This window comes from Mobula birostris, chromosome 7 (assembly GCF_030028105.1).
Source record: "Mobula birostris isolate sMobBir1 chromosome 7, sMobBir1.hap1, whole genome shotgun sequence".
NCBI lineage: Eukaryota > Metazoa > Chordata > Chondrichthyes > Myliobatiformes > Myliobatidae > Mobula > Mobula birostris.
In genome coordinates, this window is record NC_092376.1 from 187,995,167 (window position 1) to 188,020,501 (window position 25,335).

Sequence of the window (25,335 nt, forward strand, 5' to 3'; positions counted from 1 at the left end):
TGATTGAAACTAAAAATGGAGAATATGTCTTTATCAGTAATTAAACAACAAGGAAAGACCTCCCCACCATTCACCATATCTACATGAAACGCTATAGCAGGAAAGCAGCGTCAATTATCAGGGACCACCACCACCCAGGACATGCTCTCTTCTTGCTGTTGCCATCAGGAAGAAGGCACAAGAGTCTCAGGACTAACATGACCAGGTTCTAGAACAGTTACTACCCCTCAACCATCAGGTTCTTGAGCCAAAAGGGATAACTGCATTTAACTTCACTTGCCTCATCATTGAAGTGCTCCCACAACCTATGGCCTCACTTTTAAGGACTCTTCAACTCATGTTCTTGCTATTTATTGTTTAATTATCTATTATTGTTGTTTCTTTCTTTTTGTATTTGCACAGCTTTTTGTCTTTTGAACACTGATAGAACTCCCAAGTTGATGCAGCCAATCATTGATTCTGTACAGTTATTATTATTCTGTGGATTTCTTGAGCATGCCCACGAGAAAATGAATACACTGACATGTATGTACTTTGAGAATGAACTTACTTTGAACTTTAATTTGAGAATATAGTGTTTGAAATCACTATTTCCTTTCTCCTTTTGGAAAACCACCTCACACTGCTTTGTCCATTACTAATATATTTACTTTGAACTTTGAAACAGTGACAGCATTAAGGATAACCAAGTTATTCTCATTTCTTTACACTGAGCAAGTCAAAGTGTTGATTTAAAAGTGGTGTAAATTGCTTTGAAGTTATAGGTTGATTTGTTCATTGGGTGCATATATTTCCTAGTTAAACGGCAACTTTCTACATATTTAAAAGTAGCAGGAATATAAATTTGGAAAAGTATTCTGATAGATCACCATCAGCACACAGTAGGAACACACAAGGGCATCCACTGTGTTATCTTCTGTTACGATAATTAGTGCTCCTTAAGGGTGGAATGAGCATTCTGTTCATGAAAATATTCACAGCTGATAGACACAGAGAGAGAAACACTGGAGAACCAAGCTGTGAAAGGAGTAGGTAGCATGCGGGGATGGATCAGAGCTGCCAATATTTTCCTTGATAGCTGTAACAATGCACACACAATAGGATGCTCACTGAGATAGGAATAATTCCAGTATATACAAACCATTGATCAATAGAACTAGTCCACCCAGCCTCATGCAACTCTTCCATCATTGATTTAGATTCTGCCTCTTTTTTATCAGTTAATTTGAAGTCCTGGGTCTTTGAATCCACTGGGGAAGTGAGAGGTCCGATGTCTGTGAGTTCGCAAGACCACTGAAAGCTGCAAACCCACAGGCAGCCTTTCTTGGGGTTGGAGCACTTTCTCCATGTGTGAGTGGGTGGGACTGTGGAAAAGGGCTCATTCTGCCACTTTTGTTTAGCTGTCGTTATTTTGTTACTTGTTGTTGCTGCTTGTGTTTCTGCTGAACATGCCAAGGATGTAATGTTGAAACGTTATAAAGCACAGGTGAGACCTCACTTAGAGTATTGTGACCAGTTTTGGGCCCTTATCTTAGAAAGGATGTGTTGAAACTGCAGAGAGTTCAAAGGAGGTTCAGGAAAATGATTCCAGGATTAAATGGTTTGTCATATGAAGAGAGTTTGATGGCTCTGGGCCTGAATTCACTGGAATTCAGAAGAATGAGGGGTGATCTAATTCATACGTATTGAATGATGAAAGGTCTTGATAGAGTGGATGTGGAGGGGATGTTTCCTATGCTGTGAGTGCCTAAGACCAGAGGACACAGTCTCAGAATAGAGAGATGTCCTTTGGAATGGAGATGAGGAGAAATTTCCTTATCCAGAGAATGGTAGATCTGTGAAATCATTTCAAGAATGTAGCTCATCACCACCTTCTCAAAGAAACTAGGGATGGGCAATAAATGCTGGGTTATCTGGCAACACCCACATCCCTTAAATGAAATTTTTAAAAGTATGTTTTCATAGGCAGCTATGGAGGCCTAGTCATTGGGTATATTCAAGGTAGAGGTTGATAGATTCTTGATTGGTCAAGGCATGAAGGGATACAGCGGGAAAGCAGGAGATTGGGGCTGAAAGGAAAAGTGTATCAGCCATGATAAAATGACGGAGCAGGCTCAATGAGCCAAATGTCCTAATTCTGCTCCTATATCTGTTGGTCTTATGGTCTAACATGAAGGGCATGCTGTATCGAGATGTGGCAATACTTATGGGCTACTCCTTGCATGATACTTAGGTTGTATAGGTTGTTAATGCAAATGACACATTTCACTGTATGTACATGAGATAAGTAAATGAATCTGAATCTGAATCTTGGATGGGGACAGTGCCCCGAGGCCATTTCAGCGGTCTGTTAAGAGTCAGTCCAGTTTTTGCCTATTGGGAGCGGGGGTGATTTCTAAACCACAAAATAATCTACAGATGCTGAGGTCAAAGCAACACTCACAACACACTGGAGGAACTCAGCAGGTCGGGCAGCATCCGTGGAAAAGATCAGTCGACTGATCTTTTCCATGGATGCTGCCCGACCTGTTGAATTCCTCCAGCGTGTTTTGGGGGTGACTTTTTTCCATGAAAGGTATTAGTAAATCATATGGATTTTATTTCATTTCAACAAACACAAAGTGCTGGAAGAACTCAGCAAGTCAGGCAGCATCTATGGAAGAGGATGAACAGACAGAGTTTTGGGCCAAGACCCTTCATCAGGTCTAGAAAGGAAGAGGAAAGAAGCCATGATAAGAAGGTGAGCGAGGGCTCCTGACACATTCCACCAGGTGAAGTCCCTGCAGTCACAGAAGAAATTCCAAGTAAAGAATAGAACTGGACCTCTATTACTTTTTTGTGAAAAACGGGCTTCTTTCCATACCAACATATGTCCTTGCTCTATAATTAATTTTATATCCTGTTTTTCTGGACAACACGATGAGAGAAATAGCTCCTTTGTTTCCACCAAGTAAACCCTTTTAATTAAATTAAGCATTCCATCTCCTCAACATTCAAAAGTCATTTGAGGAGAAATTTGGTTATTGCAACCTGTCCCACTAATCTAATTATTTTACTTCCCATTATCTTTTTCTGCTGAATCTTGAGCCAAGGTGCCCAGAACTAACACAGATGGTGACTAACCAGTGTAACATAATCTCCTCCCCTTTATATACCAACTCCACTCAAGGCATAAGCCAGCATTCCAATAGACGATTCAATTATTTTTATATTGGTCCAGCAGACATTTTTCCCAGATATAAGACACAGTTAGATCATGCTCAGTATTAAGATGATTATATAAGATTACTCAATAATATTCTAAAAGGAAATTACAATGTTGTCATGATCTGTAAAGGAATAAAAAATCATGCTTGCACCATCAGGCAGAAGAATTGCTTGAATCATCCACACATTATACATTCTCCATACTTCTATTCAGTGATGTGCCACAGTCAGAGTAATTGAAACAGATGTCTTTTTTAATGAGGTCAGAACACAGTTGGATTCTTCATTCTCATTTTCTCTTCTCCAGCGTTCCCAACCTACCCACTCAATAAATCCTACAAAGTTTAAGCAAACAGTAGTATCATAAACTAAGCAAATTAGTTTATGATAATGAAATTTTTCACTGATTTGCTACCACTACCTGCATACCTTACCAACAATTTTTATAGCCTCAATAAAAGGAATTCCCCATCATTGCCCAGTTTGGCCTAAATGTGACATTAGACTCAACAATCTGGTTAGTTTTTTTTTGGGGCCCCTAGCTCCTTGTGGAGCATAGGCTATTGATGACCTCCCATGTTCATCGTCCGAAGTTGATGTTATGTTTGGAGATCATCAATGTTTCTCAAATCCATTGTATCCTCTGTGCGGGGGATTGGCCTATACAGCTTCACCAGAACCACGTAGGCCAGCCTTACCTGTTTCTACTCCTAATGACAGGAATGTAGGGTTGGACTTTGAGAGGCAACAATCCACTTTACTCAATATTGTTTCATCAGTGCTTGGGCACTGAGGGATGGGCAATACGTTCTGGTGTTAACAACAACTTCCGGATCTCATGATTAGTAAATTCAATAAATGCAGCATACAGTACTATGCTATTAAGTAGTTCCCTGGAACAATAAGTTGGACTCTTGACCTTCCAATCTACAATGCAAGTCCTCATGATTTTGCATCTTACTGTTTACCTACACTGTACTTTCTCTGGAGGTTCCTTAAGGTTGTTATACCTGGGGGTGGCAATGAGGACAAGATCCCACTACTTATTACATGATTCCAGTGGTGTGTACCTTAAATAACCTCTGACAACTCATTCCAGCTCCTGGCCTCCATGTGTGGCTTAGCTACTAAGCCTGGCCGTACTGTTTCTACTAACAGGAGAAAGGGCAAAAGCGGGTTAATGAAGCCTTAAAACCAGTCGCTTCGGGCAGATGGGCCTCATCAGCTGTGATTGGCAGCTCACCTAGGAGAAGGAAAATTCTAATCCCAAACCTCCACTGCCTTTTCCTGGTATCTCAGTACATGTGATAATAATAAACTGACTCTAATAGTGGAAATGTGTAAGTGCACGGGTTGATAGATAAGGTAGAGATGGAGGTATCAGAAATGCAAAGAAGAGATAGAGAAAATGAGGGAAAAAGAGATAAATGGAGGGAGGAAGAGAAAGTCAGTGAAAAGAATAGATGGATAAGATGCCCAGAAGAAGGAAAAGAGGGATAGAAGGAAAGAAATAAGGAAAGGAGGAAGGAATGAAAGAATGAAGGAGCGAAGGAAATGAAAGAAAATAAAGTAAGAGACAAATAATGTGGATTAGATAAAATAAATTCTTGGATAAAAGTTATAAATAAATGATAAGAACAGGACTATGGCACTCTGCCCTCAAGCCTGTTCTGCCATTGAATGAAATCCTGGCTGACTTGTAACCCAACTCCAATTACTTTTCTTGGTTTCAATTCTCCTATTACCTCTTGGCTAGCAAAAACCTTTCAATCTCAGATTTTAAATTATTGATTGAACTAGCATCTGCTGCATTTGAAGGAGAGAACCCCTTGATTCCTACAACCTCTGCAGCAGTGCCTTGGTATTCTGAATTCTCTCTTTAACAATAAGGCTGTTCCGTTTTGTATCCCACTTTTGTGCCCCTGGAGAAAGATGTAGCTTTTCTTTATCTTTGCTATTATTAACCACAAATGTGGCATAGTCCACATTCGAATCACAATTTTCCCTTATTGCAAGGATACAAGCCTTAATTTATATAATCTTTCTTCAAAATTTAACATAGAGAGCCCTGGTATATCTTCATAGGGCCTGTCTTTCGTGTAAAATGTAATTTTTAGGCTGAATGGATTAAAATGCTGAAAGTATGTTCAAAGCTAAGAACAGCTGCAGCGCAATTTAATGCCTTTTAGATTCTCATTACACAGGTTACCTTCTTATTACCTTTCCTTGGTTAATCTTTTATAGCTGACTATTACATTTCAGAGATCTGCATAACTGAACCTGAAAGTGCCTATTTCTTGCCTTTCATCATTTATTAAACACTTGCATCTATCCATTTTTTTCTGGTCCAAGATGGATAGAACATAGAACATAAAACAGTACAGCACAAGAACAGGCCCTTTGACCTATGACGTGCTAGACTGATTAAGGTAATGACACACAACTAAACTAAAACCCTTCTGCTTGTACATGGATCACATCCCTCCATCTCCTTCATGCGTCTATCTAAGTGCTTCTTAAACACCTCTATTGTATCTGACAACAACACCCATAGTATTCTGGGCAATAACATTTCTTTGTCTACAAAATCTTGCTCCTGCACATCTTTGAACATCTCTCCCTCACCTTAACTACATGCCCTTTAGAATCAGAATCAGAATCAGGTTTATTATCACCAGCATATGTTGTGAAATTTGTTGTCTTTACGGCACCCCTCCCAACCATTGAGCACATCTCTATGTACCACTGCTCGTAGGAAAGCAGCCTCCACCATCAAAGATCCTCACCACCAAGGCCATGCTCTTTCCTCACTGCAGCTATCAGGTAGAAGGTACAGGTGCCTCAGGACTCGTACCGCCAGGTTCAAACATCAGGCTCTTGAACAAAAGGCGATAACTACACCCATTCTATTTCTGATGAAGGGTTCCGGCCCGAAACATCAACCAATCTTTTCCACGGATGCTGCCCAACGTGCTGAGTTCCTCCAGCGTGTTGTGAGTGTTCATAGGTTCGATGTCCATTCAGAAATCGCATGGCAGAGGTATTGAGAAATATTGAGCACAGAGTAAAGATATTAACTGTCTACTCTATCTATGCATTTCACAATTTTATAAACTTTTATCAGGTGTCCTCTCAACCTCCTCAGCTCCAGAGAAAACAGCCCAAGTTCAGATTTAGATTCACTTATTTATTACTCGGACATCAAACATACAATAAAATGCATTGTTGTATTAACAACCAAGACAACTTGAGGTTGTGCTGAGGGGAGCCCTGCAAATGTTGCCACAGATTCTGGCGCCAACATGGCATGCCCAGAATGTTTAGCAGCACAGGACAAGCAACAACATGACGACAACGATATAAAACAAGAGCAGCAAAATGCATCCCTTTCTCACCTTCCCACCCACATCCACATTCATACAAAGAAACAGGCATCCAGCTCCATGACAGGCAGCCTGTGGGCATCTGACCACTACTCCTGTTCCTGGGCTCTCAGACATAGAATATAGAACAGTACAGGACAGGAATAAGCCATTTGGCCTACAATGTGGCCCCAAACCAAAGGTATCAAAAATCAAATTGCCAACTAAACTAATCCCTTATGCCCACACAATGTTGTGCGTGCCACAGCAGCATAGCGGTTATTACGACACTAATACAGCTCGTGGCGTCAGAGTTTGGAAATCAATTCTGATGGCATATGTAAGGAGTCTGCACACCTTCCCCATGGAATGCATGGGTTTCCTCTGGGTGCTCCAGTTTCCTCCCAAAGTTCAAAGACAAAGACAAGGTAGGTTCAAAGTAGGTTAACTGGTCATTGTAAATTGTCCTGTGATTAAGTTAAATCAGTGGGTTGCTGCGGGGCTGGAAAGGCCTATTAAAAGCCTATTAAAAGCTGAAGCTCTATAACTAAAAGAGCAATGACCATAACATTCCGTTTTCCTCACATTCATGTGCCTACCTAAACGTCTCTTAAAAGTCCCTAACACTTCTGTCTCTACCTCCACTCCAGGCAGCGCGTTCCACTGTCTATATAAAACACTCCAGTCTCTTTTCAAATTGCTGCCTCTCACCTTCAATTCATGTCCTCTGGTATTTGACATTTCCACCCTGGGTAAAAGATACTGTCTGTCTGCTCTGTCTATGCCTCTCATAATCATATGAACCTCAATCAGATCTCAGCTCAACCTCTGCCACCACAGAGAAAACAACCCAACCACTCGTTCTGGTTTATGCCCTCTAATCCAGGCAGCATCCTGGTAAACCTCTTCTGCACCCTCTCAAAACCTCGACACACAGAAACTGGGCCTCTAATCTCTCGTCTCTAATTTGTCCAATCTCATCTTTTGGCACATTCCTTCAATCCAAGAAGTATCCTGGTTAAACCTCTGCAGCCTCCTTTCTATATGGATAATCTTATGAAGAGCTGTTTTGGATTTCCCTGCTTCAATTTTGAATCTTCACTCAATATATCATTAGAAATAAACTTTAATACAGAACTAAAGAGACAATGGGAAGAAAAGTAAACAGAAGAATAAATTTCTCAGGAGAATTTAAATAAGCATAGGACAAAATTATAAGGTGCAGCTAATGGAATAACATGAATAAATTAACATAATTTCAGAGCAGGAATTTGCCAATGAATTTCAGTATTGATCTACATCAAGCAAAGACAATAAAGGGACTGAATTCTCCTCAGCTAATAAGTCTGATTGATGTAAAAAAATATGTGCATGCAGATACATCAATCACTGAAAGCAGTGACACGTGTAATTATGACGATTCTGTTAAAGAGTAAATCATGTACTAGTTGTCCCTGCAAAGGTAAAAATGGAGTGCCATACATAATTTTAATTTCTGTGTTGTAAAGTGACAGAGTCATTGGGGAAGTACAAAGAATGATTTCTGATGATGAAAACAGAATCAAAGAAGGTCCAGCTGCACCTCTACTTTCTTAGAAGTTTGTGAAGATTTTAATATGGATGCACAGTGAAGAGAACACTGACTGGTCGTTTCACAACCTGATATGGAAACACCAGTGCCGTTGAATGTGAAAGCCTGAAAAAAGTAGTAGATACATCACAGTCCATCACTGGTAAAGCCCTCCCCACCATCACTGAAAACATCCACAAGCAGCGCCTTCTCAGGAAAGCGGCATCCATCATCACCGCCCAGATCATACAGTCTTCTCTCTTTTGCCACCAGAAAGGAGATGCAGGAGCCTCAGGACCCACACAACCATGTTTAGGAATAGTTATTTCCCCTTAACCATCAGGCTCTTGAACTAGAGGGGACAACTTCTCTCACCCTCTCACTGAACAGTTCCCACAGCCTATGGACTCACTTTCAATGACACTTCATATAATGTTCTCAATATTTATTGTTTATTTATTTATTAGTATTATTTTATTTCTTTTTTCTCTCTTTTTCCATTTGCACAGTTTGTTGTCTTTTTGCACATTGGTTTTTAGTCCATCTGTTTGCATGTGGTTTTTCATTGATTCTATTGTTTCTTTGCATTTACTGTGAATGCCCACAAGAAAATTAACCTCAGTGTAGTATACGATGTCATACTGTACTGAGCAAAGGTTTTAGTCACATATATATAGCAAGATTGCCTAAGACATTTGCAAAGAACTGTAGTAATTTTATATATTGCACTGTACTGCTGCAAAAAAGAACAAAGTTCATGATATACGTGAGTGATGATAAAGCTGATATGGGTCTCTATTGTGGACTGAGAGTGGGAAGAAGGCAGGGAGAGGGGAGGGAAAAGGGGAAGGGAAAAGGGAGGGAGCAAAAACCACTAGATAGACATTCTGTAAAGATAAATAAACCAGTTGTTTGAAATCAAATGATCTTGCCTGGTATCTTAGGGCTAGGTGTGTCTGCACACTTGCCAATATCCATCCTTGGCACTCCTTCTTTGCCACCTGCCACACACAGCCCTCCCACAGTGTTCCACTCCACCGGATTTACAAACTCACTCTCCACTCTACATTGACAATGCAGCACTGTGTAAAAGTGCTAGACACCCTCGCTATATATACAGTGCCTTTAAAAAGCATTCACCCCCCCCCCACTCCGTTGGAAATTTTCATGATATATTGTTTTACAACAGTGAATCACAATGGATTTAAGTTGTTTATTTTGACGTTGATTAACAGAAAAAAGACTCTTTCATATCAAAGTGAAAACAGATCTCTATAAAGTGATCAAAATTAATTACAAACAGAAAACATAAAATAATTGATTGCATAAGTAGTCACTCCCTTTAAAATGACACACCAAATCATCACTGGTTCAGCCAACTGGTTTTAGAAATCACATAATTAGTTAAGGTGTCCTAGCTATATACAAAACTGTGTGCAGTCAAGGTGTTTCAATTGAATGCAGTAAAAATACACCTGTATCTGGAAGGTCCAACACTATGAAGACTAAAGAACACTCCAAGCAACTCTGTGAAAAGGTTATTGAAAAGCACAATTACCAATGGACCCCACTGTACATCTTCTAAACGATGACTCCCACCTTTCCCTTATGGGAAAAAATACACGCAAAATCTGGCTGGCAAGCCTGACTGCAGCTAAGAAGATTGTAGTCCAGCGTTGGAAACCTCCCCATGATATTTCAAGTACTCACTGGCTTCGGAGCGTTTTGGACATTTCTTACCTGGAGCTATCATCAGCAAGAGTAAACGATGCACGACCAAACACAATCTTAATGTGGACAAATTTGATACCTAACTTAAAAGATCTTCTGTTAAAATAGGAATGCTCTATCTGTGTATGCACTACTATTCAGTTGGTTGGTGGATGGGAGAGGAATCGGGGGGAGAGAGGGGTGGAGAGGTGGTGGGGATGAGGAAGAGGATGGGGGTGGAGGGGGGATGGTGATGAGGGTTCGGGGTGGCTGGGTTAAACAGTCAAAATGTAATCGGCAACTGGTTGTATTGAATGTAATTTGTTGGTGTTGCAATAAAATAGTGATAAAAAGAGAAAAACACAAGTCAGGAGATGGAAACAAGAAAATTGCCATGTCACTGAATAACTGAATATCTTTTGGAGTACGTTTAAGTCAATGATCAAGAGATGGAAAGATATGGCACAGCTGTAAATCTGCCTGGAGCAGGCCATCCTCAAAAACTGAGTGACTGACCAAGAAGGGAGGCACCAAGAGACCTATGACAACTCTGAAGACATTACAAGTTTCAGTGGCTGAGATGGTGAGAGATTGTGCATAAAACAACTATTGCCCAGGTGCTTCATCAGTCACAGCATTATGAGAGAGTGGCAAACAGAAAGCCACTGTTGATAAAAACTCACATGAAATCTTGGCTAGAGTTTACCAGAAGGCATGTGGGAGACTCTGAAGTCAGCTGAAAGAAGGATCTATGGCCCGATGAAACCAAAATTGAGTTTTTTGGCCATCAGACTAGATGTGATGTTTGGTGTAAGCCAAATACCACACATCATCATAAACGCACCATCCCTATCATGAGGTATGGTGGTGAGTGCATCATGCTGTGGGGATGCTTTACGGCAGCAGGCCTGGGAAGGCTTGTGAAGATAGGGAGTAAAATGAACACAACAAAATATAGGGAAACCTTGGAGGAAAACCTGATGCAGTCTGCAAGAGAACAGCAAATTGGGAGAAGATTTGCTTTCCGGCAAGACAATGACCTGAAGCATAAAGCCAAATCTACACAGGAATGGCTTAAAAACCACAAAATTAATGACATGGGGTGGCCAAGTCAGAGTCCAGACCTCAATCCAATAATGAATTTGTGACTGGACCTGAAAAGGGCTGGTTACTCACAATCCCCACGCAATCTGACAAATTGAGCAGTTTTGTAAAGACGAATGGGGAAAATTTGCAGTGTCCAGATGTGCAAAGCTGATGGAGAACTATCCACACAGACTCAAGGCTGTAATTGGGGCCAAAGGTGCATCTACTAAATACTGAATTGAAAGGGTGAATAATAATGAAATCAATTATTTTGTGTTTAGTAATTGCAATAATTTTAGACCAACTTGTTGAATTTTGTTTTCATTTTGATACTTAAGTGTTTTTCTCTGTTGATCAGCGCCATAAAAGCCAAATTAAATTCACTGTGATTTAATGTTGTAAAACAAAACATGAAAACTTCCAAGGGGAGTGAATACTTTTTATAGGAACTGTATGTGACTAAAATCTATGCTCAGTACTGCATGTCATCATATTCTACAGTGAGGTTAATTTTCCCATGTGCATTCACAGTAAATGCAAAGATGAATGAGGTCACATTTTTACTCCCAGTGAAGGGAAGTTGAGGGATAAAATGATAAAGGCTAAAAAAAAAAACAGATTTGAGAAGGCAAATTTCAGGTTGAGAATCCAAATTAATATTCATAAATATAAGAAAGACTTTAATAAAAAAAAAGATTAGAATTTAAGAGAAGTAACTTCATCTGCCAAAAAAAGAGTTAATTTTTATGGCTGATAAATATCCCTCGGAAGTGGGAAAAGTTAAAGATGCAAGGAACCTGAAGGTGCTGATGAAAAGAGGTAAGGGAAGAGAGGACACAATGGGCCTGGAAAAATCTAGACTGCAGAAATTTTAAATGATATAAAAGGAATACACTTTCAAGGTGAAAGAGAGTGGTAAAGAAATTATAAGTATCATAATCTTGGTCTGGAGAAGATGTAAATAGCAGAAGTAGAATAATTTTCTGAAATTGAGAGAATTAAAACAACTGTAAATGGTAGAAGTAGCAGGTGCCTAGCAAATGTCACAGGCAGAAAATGTTAATACTATACAAACAGGTCTGTTTCTTAAGGTATAGAACCATCTCTTGGCAGAGTAGTTTAGTTTTTTTTGTGTATAGTATGCGTAAGCCAAAGGCTTGGACTGCTTATCCTGACTTATGAAGTGGAATTCCATTATGCCATCTGGTAAGTTTAATGTCCATTAATTCTTAGATTTGGAACAAAATCCTGGTGCTAATATTGATGAACATTAAACTACTCTTCATCATATTTGTCTGACATAAAATCAGAAAATGTTAAAAAAAGATGTTACTGTTTCAAGTCGTAAATTGTTTCTCTCTCCACTGATATTGCATGATCATTTATATTTTTCTGAGATTCTATTCTTTTGGGAAAAATAATTTAAAACATTTTTAAAATAAGATATAAAACATAAATAATTAGTGATTTAAAGATGACACCTGTTTCTATGATATAAAAGCAGAAAATGTTAAAAATGTTGCTGTTTCAGGTCAGTAATAGTTTCTGTCTCTGGATGCTGCATGGCCTGTTGTGAGTTCCCTGCACTTCATTTTTACTGTTTTTTTTAAATTATTCTGTTCTTTATCTCCTTTTACTTTTTTTCTTCTGTGCTGCACAAGATCTGGAGTAAATGAGAGCCTATCAAAGCAGCATGGTCCGAGATGAGAGCAAGGAATGACTCAAAGTTTGGCTGATTTAAGTGCTGGGCCTGTGTCCAGCATGCTACTCATGAGGTTTACGTGCACTGAGGCTGTGACCTGCATCTAACAAGCTCCAGGATCAGCTGTGACTGGCTTCGTGGCTGTGGACTCACTTTTGTGATTTCAGTTCTGAATGTTATTTGCTTACTTTTATTGTATGTACGATTTTTTTTCTGCATGTTTGGTGTTTGACGGTCTTTATTTTAATGGGTTCTGTCAGGTTTCTTAGTTTTGTGGCTGCCTGTAAAGAGACAAACAAAGGATGTAAATAGTATGCATTCTTTGATAATAATTGTACTTTGAACTTTGAATTATTTCATTCCCCTTTTTACTGGAAATTACATTAAACAATCTTGAATCTTGAACGTTTCAGATCTGCTGTCCTTTTGGGAAGGAAACCTGCCATTGTTTCCCTAGATAAGGCTCCAGCAAAGTGAGTAACTCAACCGTCCTCTGAAATAGTTCAGTAATATCCTGACCAAAGGGCAACTAATGATAGACAATAAACCATAACCAACAAACAACCTGCTGAGGGAACTCAGCGTTTGAGCAGCACCTCTGGGAGAAACTCAGCAGGTCAGGCAATATATATGAAGAGGAATAAACAGTCAATGTTTTGGTCTGAGACCCTTCATCAGGTGTCCCATCACCTTCCGTCGGTACTCCTCCTCCTTTCTTTCTCCCCATGGTCTACACTCATCAAATTCCTTCTTCTTCAACCCTGAACTTTTTCCACCTATCACCTCCTAAGTTCTCAGTTCGCCCGTCCCCCGCCCACCTGGATCCACCCATCATCTTCTACCTTGTATTCATTCCCCTCCCCCCCAACTTCTTGTTCTGGCTTCCTCCCCCTTCCTTTCCAGTCCTGATGAAGGGTCCCAACCTGAAACGTCAACCATTTATTCCTCTTCATCGACGCTGCCTGACACGCTGTTTGTTTGTTTATTTATTTATTTAACGATACAGCGCGGAGTCAGGCCCCCCAGCTCTTTGAGCCACACACCCCAGTGACCTTAACCCAACCACAGGACAATTTACAATAAGTAATTAACCTACCCAGTACATCTTTGCAGGGTGGGAGGAAACTAGAGTGTCCAGAGAAAACCCACACATTCCACCGGAAGGATGTACAGATTCCTTACAAAATGGTGCTGGAATCGAACTCTGAACTCCAATACCCGAGCTGTAATAACACCACACCTACCGCTATGCTGCTGTGGCACCTCCCCAATCTTGTACTCTGGATTTGCATTTGTGGAGAATTCCTTGTGTTTGGGAATTGTGGAAAATTCAGGATCTGATGCAAGTTTGACAGCGTTGTTAAAAAGCGTATGGTGTTTTGGCCTTCATCAACCACAGGATTGAGTTCAAGAGTCGTGAGATAATGGTACAGTTATATAAGACCTTGGTCAGACCCCACTTGAAGTACGGTGTTCAGTTCTGGTCACCTCACTACACGAATGATGTGGATACTATAGAGGGAGTGCAGAGGAGATGGTGCCTGGATTGGAGAGCATGCCTTATGAGAATAGGTTGACTGAACTTATCCTTTTCTCTTTGGAGTGATGGAGGATGAGAGGTGATCTGATATAGGTGTATAAGACGGTGAGAGGCATTGATCGTGTGGATAGTCAGAGGCTTTTTCCCAGGGCCGAATTGAATTGGCTAACACGAGGGGGCATAGTTTTAAGGTACTTGGAAGATAGTACAAGGGGGACATCAGAGGTAAGTTTTTCACGCTGAGAGTGGTGGGTACATGGAATGCACTGCCAGCGACGGTGGTAGTGGCGGATACAATAAGATCTTTTTAGAAGCTCTTAGATAGGCACATGGAGCTTAGAAAAATAAAGAGCTATGTGGCAGGGAAATCCTAGGCAGTTTCTAGAGCAGGTTACATGGTCGACACAACATTGTGGGCCGAAGGGCCTGTAATGTGCTGTAGATTTCTATGTCACAAAAAACTGTGGGTCAATTGTTTAAGAAAAATAACAAGATGGCTTGAGTTGCAAAACTAGATTGAGGTGTTTTTATTTACCTCAAAACAAGACAAAAAACTGGGAAAAAAAAGAGCTATATATATATGTAGCCACCCTCAGACTAAACACAAAAGAAAACTCACCCCAAAGCCTTGGTAACCTGAGGCTATTAACTGCTGCCCCTCCCCCTAGACCAACCAAAAGCTAATTAACTCAATTATCCAATTAAAGATGGTATCCTCCACCATCAGCACACCTGTGCAGATTGCTGCTGCCTCTATCTGAGACAGCTCCATGCAGCAGCTCTGGTTCAGATCCAGTCACTAATACTGCTGGGGATAAGTGTTTTACCGGGTGCACCATGTGCCGTCCGTAGTCAGTGACGGGCCTTCGTCACAATGTTCTATGAAACATCAGCTGTTCCTTTCCCCCTATAAATGTTCAATCCACCAAGTTCCTCCAGCCGATTGTTCATTGTTCCATGTTGCAGCATCTGCACTTCTGATGTTTCCAGTAAGCCATGACAATGCTGGATAGCTCTAAATCACCTGAATAATTAAAAGAAAATCAAAATTGTACACTGGTTTATGATTCGTTGGATTCATCCACTTCTTTCCTCTTTGCCTGTTGTCATTTTAACTGGATTTATTTTGGATGGCCTAGTTTTGGATGCCTTTTCCCTTCTTAACCACAATTGATCTTCATTCTGTAAGCAATCAAGAAGCCTTCTGGTACCTTGGCAGAGCCTTTAATCAGTCTGCAGATGTCAGGGGAGAAGAACTAGAATGCCAACATCTGCTGAAAATGTTTGTGCTCAGGCATCTATCGCTAAAACCAAAGAATTGTTAAAACAAACCAATTAAGGCTGCTTACTCATACTCATCTTGGGATCTTCAAAACAATTTGATGTCATTTTGCATTCAGGGCTCCTCACTTCCATCGTCCTCAGCGATTTGGGACCTTCTGCTGCACAGCCTCCAACCAATCCTGACCTGAAATGACAATCTACATTCTATTTACATCACTGGAGTGGTTTATTATTGTCACATGCTTGTGTTTTATTTAGAGATACAGCACAGTAATGCCAATTTGGCCCAAGGAATCCGCTCTACCCAGTTACAGCCATATGACCAATTAACTACTAATCCATACACCTTTGGAATGTGGGAAGAATGCGGAGCACCTGGAGGAAAGCCAGGGATCATGGGGAGGACGTACCAACTCCTGCATTCAGACAGTGGTGGGAATCGTATCAGGTTGCCGGCCCTGTAATAGCATTACTCTGAACACTATACTACAGTAGCTCCAGCCTGTTGAGCAGTGCCACCCAGCAATCCCCAGATTTAATCTTAGTCTAATCACAATACAATTCACAATGACCAATTAACCTACCAACTGGTACGCCTTGGAATGTGGGAGGAAACTGGAGCACGTGTTCATGGGGAGAATGTAGCAGCTTCTTACAGACAGAGGTGGAAATCGTACCCTGGTCACGGGCACTGCTCTAATGCTATGCATTGAAGTTCAGTGAACAGTTTTTGTTTTGTGCACCATCCAGACAAATACATAATTAATCCAAGGCAGTAAACAGAAAACAGAATATAGTGTTGCTGTTTCAGAGAAAAAGCAGTGCAGTTAGACAAAAACAGTGTAAGTATCATGACAAAGTGGATTGGGAGACCAAGACTTAATATTTTAGCATATGAGAGATCTGTTCAAGAGCCTAACAGCGGTGGGTTTGAAGCTGTCTATGGGTCAGGTGGAATGCTGAGTGCTTCTGGTATTTCCTGCTTTTATTTCGAATTTCCAGCATCAGCAAAATATTGACTTTCATGGCTGATCCAATTTTCCTCTTCTCCCCGTATCCTTTCATGACCTGACCAATCAAGATCCTGTCAACCTCTGCCTTAAAGGTACATAAAGACTTGGCCTCCACAGCTGCTCGTGGCAAAGAATTCCACAGATTCATCATCATCTGGCTAAAGAAATTCCTCTACATTTCTGTTCTAAAAGGACACCCCTCTATTCTGAGGCTGCGTCCTCTGGTGTTAGACATTCACACCATAGGAAATATCCTCTCCACATCCACTCTATCTAGACCTTTCACCTTTCAATAAGTTTCAATGAGGTCAGCCCTCACTCTTCCATATTCGAGTGAATGCAGGTCCAGAGCCATCAAATGCTTTTCATTTTCTGCTTCATCAGATACTTCTGCCATCTTCTTGCAGCAAAAAAAAATATCCAGTAGTCCTGTATATACAGGTAATAACGATTTTCTAAGCCTTCCTTTCATCCTTTCCTTCTCTGGTAGTGAGTTGGAAACCTGTTTAGATTTTCAAAAGATAAAAAAAGAAATTAGCTTTATTTGTCACATATGCTTTGAAACATTAAAAAAGACAGTGAAATGCATTGAATGTGATACTTGCAATGTGCTGGTGCAGCCCGCAAGAATTGCCACGCCTTAGGTCCTAACATAGCATGCCCACAACTCATAAGCTCTAACTATAAGTCTTTGGAATACGGGAAGAATTTGGAGCTCCAGGGGGAAACCCACATGGTCATGGGGAGAATGTACAAGCTTCTTACAAAAGGCAGTGGGAACTGTACCCCAATTAGTGATCACTGTCACTGTAATCGCTGCACTAATGTTTTGAAAAATTCAGTGTTTTGCTAGCCAGGCTCGTGATTTCTCACCCATTCCTGCCTGGAGAAAAATCTGTGGTAACTGGAGGGGAGACAGAATCCAAATGAAAGGGAAGCCACAATTCAAAGCCGAGTTTATTGTCATATGCACAAATATATGCATGCACAGATAAAATGAAAGACTTTCTTGCATCAGCAAGCAGGCACATAGCATCAGAGAAGCAGAATTCATAAGAGAACCATACATTAGATGTAAATTAAACATAAATTATTCACTGGGATTCATATCTACATTAAGGTTAAAGATATATTTTTTGAGATTCAGACACAAAAGTTCCTTCAGGAATGACAGTTAATATCGATGATCATTTGAAAGATTATTGTTCATATCAAATCAGCTTTGTTTATCTTATGTTTTCTCCTCCACCCTCTTAACCCTCCTTTATTACAACTGTGTGACAATTGCATCTGTGTTCTGTTGTCATTAAGATTAACTAAACAGCAGCACTTTGCAAAATGAGAGGTTATTTGGTAACTGGAAGCTGCTGCCTCCTAGGAAAAGGGGCGGTGATGAATGCCTGTAATTGCTCTTTTGTTCTAAGCTGTTGATGTGGGAGTGCAGAATAACTGATGCCTTCAGGAGGGTCATCAGTCAAAAAAAAAGACAATTAGCAGTAAGAAACAAAGCTCTGGACACAGCATTGATAACAAATTATCTCCCAGAACTATCCATATGGAGTGATTTTATTGGCCCACAAAGTCAACCTCCACCTGATTATACTTACTTTCCAGTGTAACAGATGAAGGCACATAAGTCTTCAAGTGAAATTGTCAGTGAATATTGCTTTCTTTGCTCTTGGCTGCTCTGCTTTTAGAATTTCATAGCTTCTTGTTAAAAGCACATAAACTGATTAGGTTCATAACAAGATTCCGTGTTAACTTTTCCCTCCCCAGTCCAGATGAGTTGCTCACTCCGTGACTAACAATCACTGCAGAAATGATGCCAGCTTTGTTTTCAAAGATTACTTTACCTTCAGATTTAATTTTTCTTTCCTGTGGTACTGGTGGACCTTTAGATTTCTCTGAGGTGAACATGAACATATCACATGGGGACAAACAGGAATAACAGAGCCAAACAAATGTTGCCGATTCGCTCAATGAGTTGGCTAAACCCCTCTATCCCATGGGTCCCACCTTTCCATATCACTGGAACAGAGAGGTTAAGAATTGTCGGGCTTTATAAAGCAGATGGAAAATATAATTGGTCAGCCATCCTCTTAGGGGTGCTATATTTGACCACTTGGCTCCAAGCTACTCATGTGAATTGCTGGAACTGCGAGCACTTCCACAGCAAGTCCAATATTACATGATTGCAAAGTTCAGCTTTGCTGTAGGCTGTGCAAATTAGATCATGCGGGAGATTTTATTTGCTTGATGTTGGTGATGATGGGGGAGGGAAATATTTGCAGCACAGTTGCCACTTTTTCTCAGAAATGAGGGGAAACCGCTGCAGAGAAAGGCTTGTTTCCAATGTTATTGTGAATCGGTAATAGGGTTGGATTACTAAATAAGATTTTTAAAAGAAAAATTGCTTTGGAAAAAGAATTAATGTTATCAAAAAAAGATGTCATATGAAGGGCTTTTTGGAACATCCAGTATCTCTCCTAGGGCATTGCTTGCTATCAGATCATTTTTTATTTTCCTTTATTTCTGTATCTTATATGTAAAATATAAAATTTTGTATTTTTTATATTTATTGCATAAAGTATGTATGGCAGGCAGCAACTACACTGGGTGTGTTCCATTTACCCAATCTGCATACATGCAATACCATAATCATCGCCATACTGTTTGCTAATTCCAGCTGTGAATGTACAACTGTGTTTAACGTGACCTGTCTCATGAAAAGGTCATATTGTCTACATGTTAATAAACTTATACTTAGATCAAGTGCAAATTGTTTACGGATTCAGAAAAGCACACAATTCCTGCATTTTCTTCTTCGATTTTTTTTAATGTATTTGAATTGTGTTTTGTGAGTTCAGATACATTACAGCTGTAGCAGTTCCAAGAATTATGTGTAAGAATCTGTGCATAGTGTGCTGATAAGATATAGAGCAGAGAACAGTACAGTCAAGAAACTGGCTCCTTAACCCACATTGTCCTTGGCAATCATGATGTAAATTCAAACTATTCATTTTCCTGCACACTCCATACAGTACTGTGCTGTTTTTTCAGTCTCCATCATTTTACCCATCATCCTCCCTTCTCTGGGTGTAAAAAATGTGACCTCTTTTATCTTTCCCAACAACTACTATATATCATTCATTTTGGGGCAGGTAGTGCAGAAGGACTTAGACAGATTAGGAGAAAGGGCAAGAAAGTGTCAAATGAAATACTATGTTGGGAAACGCATGGTCATGCACTTTGTTAGTAGAAATAAATGTGCAGACTATTTTCTAAACGGTGATAAAATTCAAAAATCTGAGATGCAGAGGGACTTGGGAATCCTTGTGCAGTACACCTTAAAGGTTAACTTGCAGGTTGAGTTCGTGGTGAGGAAGGCAAATGCAATGCTAGGATTTTTTTCAAGAGGTCTAGAATACAAGAGCAGGGATATGATGCTGAGGCTTTATAAGGCATTGGTGAGGCCTCACCTTGAGTATTGTGAACAGTTTTGGGCCCCTCATCTAAGTGAAACCCCCTTTCTCTGGGCATCTCTGGAAATGCAGCTCATTAGCCCCTGCTAACAGCCTCTAGATTCCTCAGCGATAAATCCACTTTTCTCCGCTTTGTCCTTTGGTCCCACCAGATCTGTCAGATTGGGATGTTTCACCCACTCAGGCCAGGTTTGGATAAATGCTGTGTGATTTACTGCCCTGCAATAGCCTGTCAGCATAAAAAAATGGATTGCACACTGCATACAATTATAATTAGGTATAATTGTGAACATTAACTTAACCAAAGAGTTAGTAAAGAAAAAAATACAAAAATAGCCCATCATATTTAAACCATCAATATGCACAGGTTGGAGCTCAAATACTTCCGAAGGCATATTCAATGCTCCTCAGCAGACCTCCATGCCTGGGCTCCATCCAATCACGTTTCCTCACCAGATGGAATCCCACAACTGGTTCTCTCCAGCATCGTCTCTCTTCATCTCCCGCTGAACAAAGACCCACTACTGGTGTCAGTCACAAAACCATCCCCCCAGCCTTCTCTAGAACCTTCTCCCCATTCCACTCTCCTGATTGAATGGCCCAAATTCCTAAGCGTCCCTTATCTCCCACAGTAACCGAAACACTGCACCTACAGAAAGATCATTGCATGAAATACCCTACAACGTTATCAGTAAACCCTTTACCAGGGTGTTACATAAGAAAAGGATGTGCTGGCATTGAGGAGGGTTCAGGGGAGGTTCCAGAATGAAAGGGTTACCATACGAGGGACGTTTGATAGCTTTGGATGTGTTCTCACTGGAATGTAGAATGATGAGGGGAGATCTCATTGAAACGTTTTGAATGTTGAAAGGCCTAGAGAGAGTATGTTGAAAGGATGTTTCCCATGGAGAGAGAGTCTAAGACAAGAGGGCACAGCCTCAGGATCGAAGGGTATCCATTCAAAACAGGGACATGGAGAAATTTCTTTAGCCAGAGAGTAGTGAATTTGTAGAATCTGTTACATAGAAACATAGAAAATAGGTGCAGGAGTGGGCCATTCGGCCCTTTGAGCCTGCACCGCCATTCAGTATGATTAGGGCTGATCATCCAACTCAAAACCCTGTACCTGCCTTCCATCCATACCCCCTGATCCCTTTAGCCACAAGGGCCATATCTAACTCCCTCTTAAATATAGCCAATGAACTGGCCTCAACTGTTTCCTGTGGCAGAGAATTCCACAGATTCACCACTCTCTGTGTGAAGAAGTTTTTCCTAATCTTGGTCCTAAAAGGCTTCCCCTTTATCCTCAAACCGTGTCCCCTTGTTCTGGACTTCCCCGACATCGGGAACAATCTTCCTGCATCTAGCCTGTCCAATCCCTTTAGGATTTTATATGTTTCAATAAGATCCCCCCTCAATCTTCTAAATTCCAATGAGTATAAGCCTAGTCGATCCAGTCTCTCATCATATGAAAGTCCTGCCATCCCAGGAATCAATCTGGTGAACCTTCTTTGTGCTCCCTCTATAGCAAGGATGTCTTTCCTCAGATTAGGGGACCAAAACTGCACATAATACTCCCGGTGTGGTCTCACCAAGGCCTTGTACAACTGCAGTAGTACCTCCCTGCTCCTGTACTCGAACCCTCTTGCTATAAATGCCAGCATACCATTCACCTGCTGTAGTACCTGCATGCCCACTTTCAATGACTGGTGTATAATGACATCCAGGTCTCCTTGCACCTCCCCTTTTCCTAATTGGCCACTATTCAGCTAATAATCTGTTTTCCTGTTTTTGCCACCAAAGTGGATAAACTCACATTTATCCACATTAAATTGCATCTGCCATGAATTTGCCCACTCACCTAACCTATCCAAGTCACCCTGCATCCTCTTAGCATCCTCCTCACAGCTAACACTGCCGCCCAGCTTCGTGTCATCCGCAAACTTGGAGATACTGCATTTAATTCCCTTGTCTAAGTCATTAATATATATTGTAAACAACTGGGGTCTCAGCACTGAGCCTTGCTGTACCCCACTAGTCACTGCCTGCCATTCTGAAAAGGTCCCGTTTATTCCCACCTTTTGCTTCCTGTCTGCCAACCAATTCTCTATCCACATCAATACCTTACCCCCAATATCGTGTGTTTTAAGTTTGCACACTAATCTCCTGTGTGGGACCTTGTCAAAAGCCTTTTGAAAATCCAAATATATCACATCCACTGGTTCTCCCCTATCCACTCTACTAGTTACATCCTCAAAAAATTCTATGAGATTCGTCAGACATGATTTTCCTTTCACAAATCCATGCTGACTTTGTCCAATGATTTCACCGCTTTCCAAATGTGCTGCTTTCAGATCTTTGATAACTGACTCTAGCAGTTTCCCCACCACCGATGTTAGCCTAACCAGCCTATACTTCCCCGGTTTCTCTCTCCCTCCTTTTTTAAAAAGCGGGGTTACATTAGCCACCCTCCAATCCTCAAGAACTAGTCCAGAATCTAAAGAGTTTTGAAAAGTTATCATTAATGCATCCATTATTTCTTGGGCTACTTCCTTAAGCACTCTGGGATGCAGACCATCTGGCCCTGGGGATTTATCTGCCTTTAATCCCTTCAACTTACCTAACACCACTTCCCTACTAACATGTATTTCACTCAGTTCCTCCATCTCACTGGACCCTCTGTCCCCTACTATTTCTGGAAGATTATTTATGTCCTCCTTAGTGAAGACAGAACCAAAGTAGTTATTCAATTGATCTGCCATGTCCTTGCTCCCCATAATCAATTCACCTGTTTCTGTCCACAGGGGATCTACATTTGTCTTACCCAAACTTTTTCTTTTCACATATGTATAAAAGCTTTTACAGTCAGTTTTTATGTTCCCTGAATATGAAATATGACTCTATATCCATTTCGGATCATGCTCCACTTAAGCTTTCTATTAAAATATTGGCCAATACACAAAATAATAGACAATGGCGTTTTAATTCGCTGTTGCTTCAGGACTTGGATTTTGTTAACTTTATGAATGAACAGATTGATCTCTTTTTTACAATTAACTGTACAGAGGATATATCCATGAACACCCTTTGGGATACTTTTAAAGCTTATATTCGTGGCCAGATCATCTCGTACTCTGCTGCTTTGAGGAAAAGGTTGAAGGAGGAGGAGCTGGTTCTTGTGGACAAGATTAAGGAAATTGATGAGAAATATGCTACAGCTCCCTCTGAGAAGTTCTATAAACAAAGAACTGAACTTCAAATGGAACACAGTTTATTACTTTCGTCCTCTATTGCAAATCAATTAATGAAAACAAGAGGCGAATTTTATATACATAGTGACAAAGTTGGTAAACTGTTGGCTAATCAGTTGAAGACTAACTCTACTAAATTTCAAATTAATCAGATTTATAATCAAAAAGATCAACTGACATTTGATCAAGCTGAGATTAATCAATCCTTTTTTGACTTTTATTCTGCCTTATATCAATCAGAGTCTCCACGAGATTCTAAACATATGTATGACTTTTTAGATAACCTAGATTTCCCTAAAATTTCACATGATATATCTTCCTTATCGGACACTTCCTTTACCACTGATGAGATTAAGAACGTTATTTTTTCTATGAACCTGGGGAAAGCTCCTGGTCCTGATGGGTTTACCATGAAATTTTATAAATTTTTTGCATCCTCATTAATCCCTTGGCTATTCAGGCTTCTGGAGGCCTCATTAAAACTTGGTAAACTACCTGAATCCTTTTATAGAGCATCGATCTCTTTAATATTAAAGAACGATAAAAACCCTGCTCAATGTGCATCTTATAGACCAATATCCTTGTTAAATGTTGACTCTAAAATTTTTTCTAAATTATTAGCAAACAGACTCGAAAAAGCACTTCCTTATATTACCTTGGAAGACCAAATGGGTTTTATTAAAAACCGTTACTCTTTTTATAACATTCGTACGCTTTTAAACATTGTCTATACCCCATCACAAAATGATCCTGAATGTGTCATTTCCCTAGACGCTGAAAAAGCCTTTGACAGGGTCGAATGGCCTTACTTATTTAAGGTGCTTGAAATGTTTAACTTCAGCCGGAAATTTATATCCTGGATCAAATTGTTATATCATTCTCCTATGGCCTCAGTTCGTACTAACTCTTTAAATTCACCCTTTTTTCCTCTTTTTCGAGGTACCAGACAAGGTTGTCCTCTTAGTCCTTTATTATTTGATATTGCATTAGAACCTCTTGCAATTGCTATTCGAGAATCTCCTAATATTATTGGTATAACTCGTGGTTTAAAGTCTCATAAAGTATCACTTTATGCTGATGACTTACTTTTATATATTTCTAATCCTCAAAGATCTATTCCTGCAGCTTTAGATTTATTAGCACAATTTAGTCTTTTTTCAGGTTATAAGTTAAATCTCAATAAGAGTGAACTTTTCCTGATTAATAAGCAAGTTCCCTTATATCAGAACCTCCCGTTTAAATTGGTTAATAATCATTTTTCATATCTTAGGATTAAAATTACCTGTAAACATAAGGATTTATTTAAGACTAATTTCCTACCCTTAATTGACCACATTACACAACTTTCATTTAAATGGTCTCCACTTTATTTAACTTTGATTGGTCGTATTAACGCTGTTAAGATGTTTATTCTGCCAAAATTTTTATATATATTCCAGGCATTATTGATTTTTGTTCCAAAATACTTTTTTGACAAAGTTGACTCTAAAATTTCTTCATTTATTTGGCAAAATAAAAACCCGAGACTGGGTAGAATACATCTACAGAAAGCTAAGAGAGATGGAGGTTTGGCATTACCTAATTTTAGAGTCTATTATTGGGCAATTAATATTCGACACATGAAATTTTGGTTACTTGATCAAGATACACTATCTATTCCTAAATGGGTAGTATTGGAATTACAATCTACTCAAGGTTATGCACTTGGCTACATTTTAGTTTCTTCTCTTCCTTTCGATTTGAAACACCATAAACAGGTTTGTAACCCAATAGTTAAACATACCTTACGCATTTGGTTTCAATTCCGAAAATTTTTCGATCTTAATCAACTTGGGCTAGCGATTCCTATTTTAGGCAACATATTCTTTTCCCCCTCTTCTACGGACCGTGCCTTTCAAATTTGGAAGACCAATGGTATTTCACGGATTTTGGATTTATTTTTAGATGGTTCTCTTATGTCTTTTGAACAATTATCTAACAAATATAACTTACCAAGAATACATTTTTTTAGATATCTCCAAGTTAGAAATTTCCTAACTACCATATTTTCTTCCTTTCCAGCGTTACCCCCTACATATACTTTAGATACTATAATTAACCTTAACCCATGTCAGAAAGGTGTAACGGC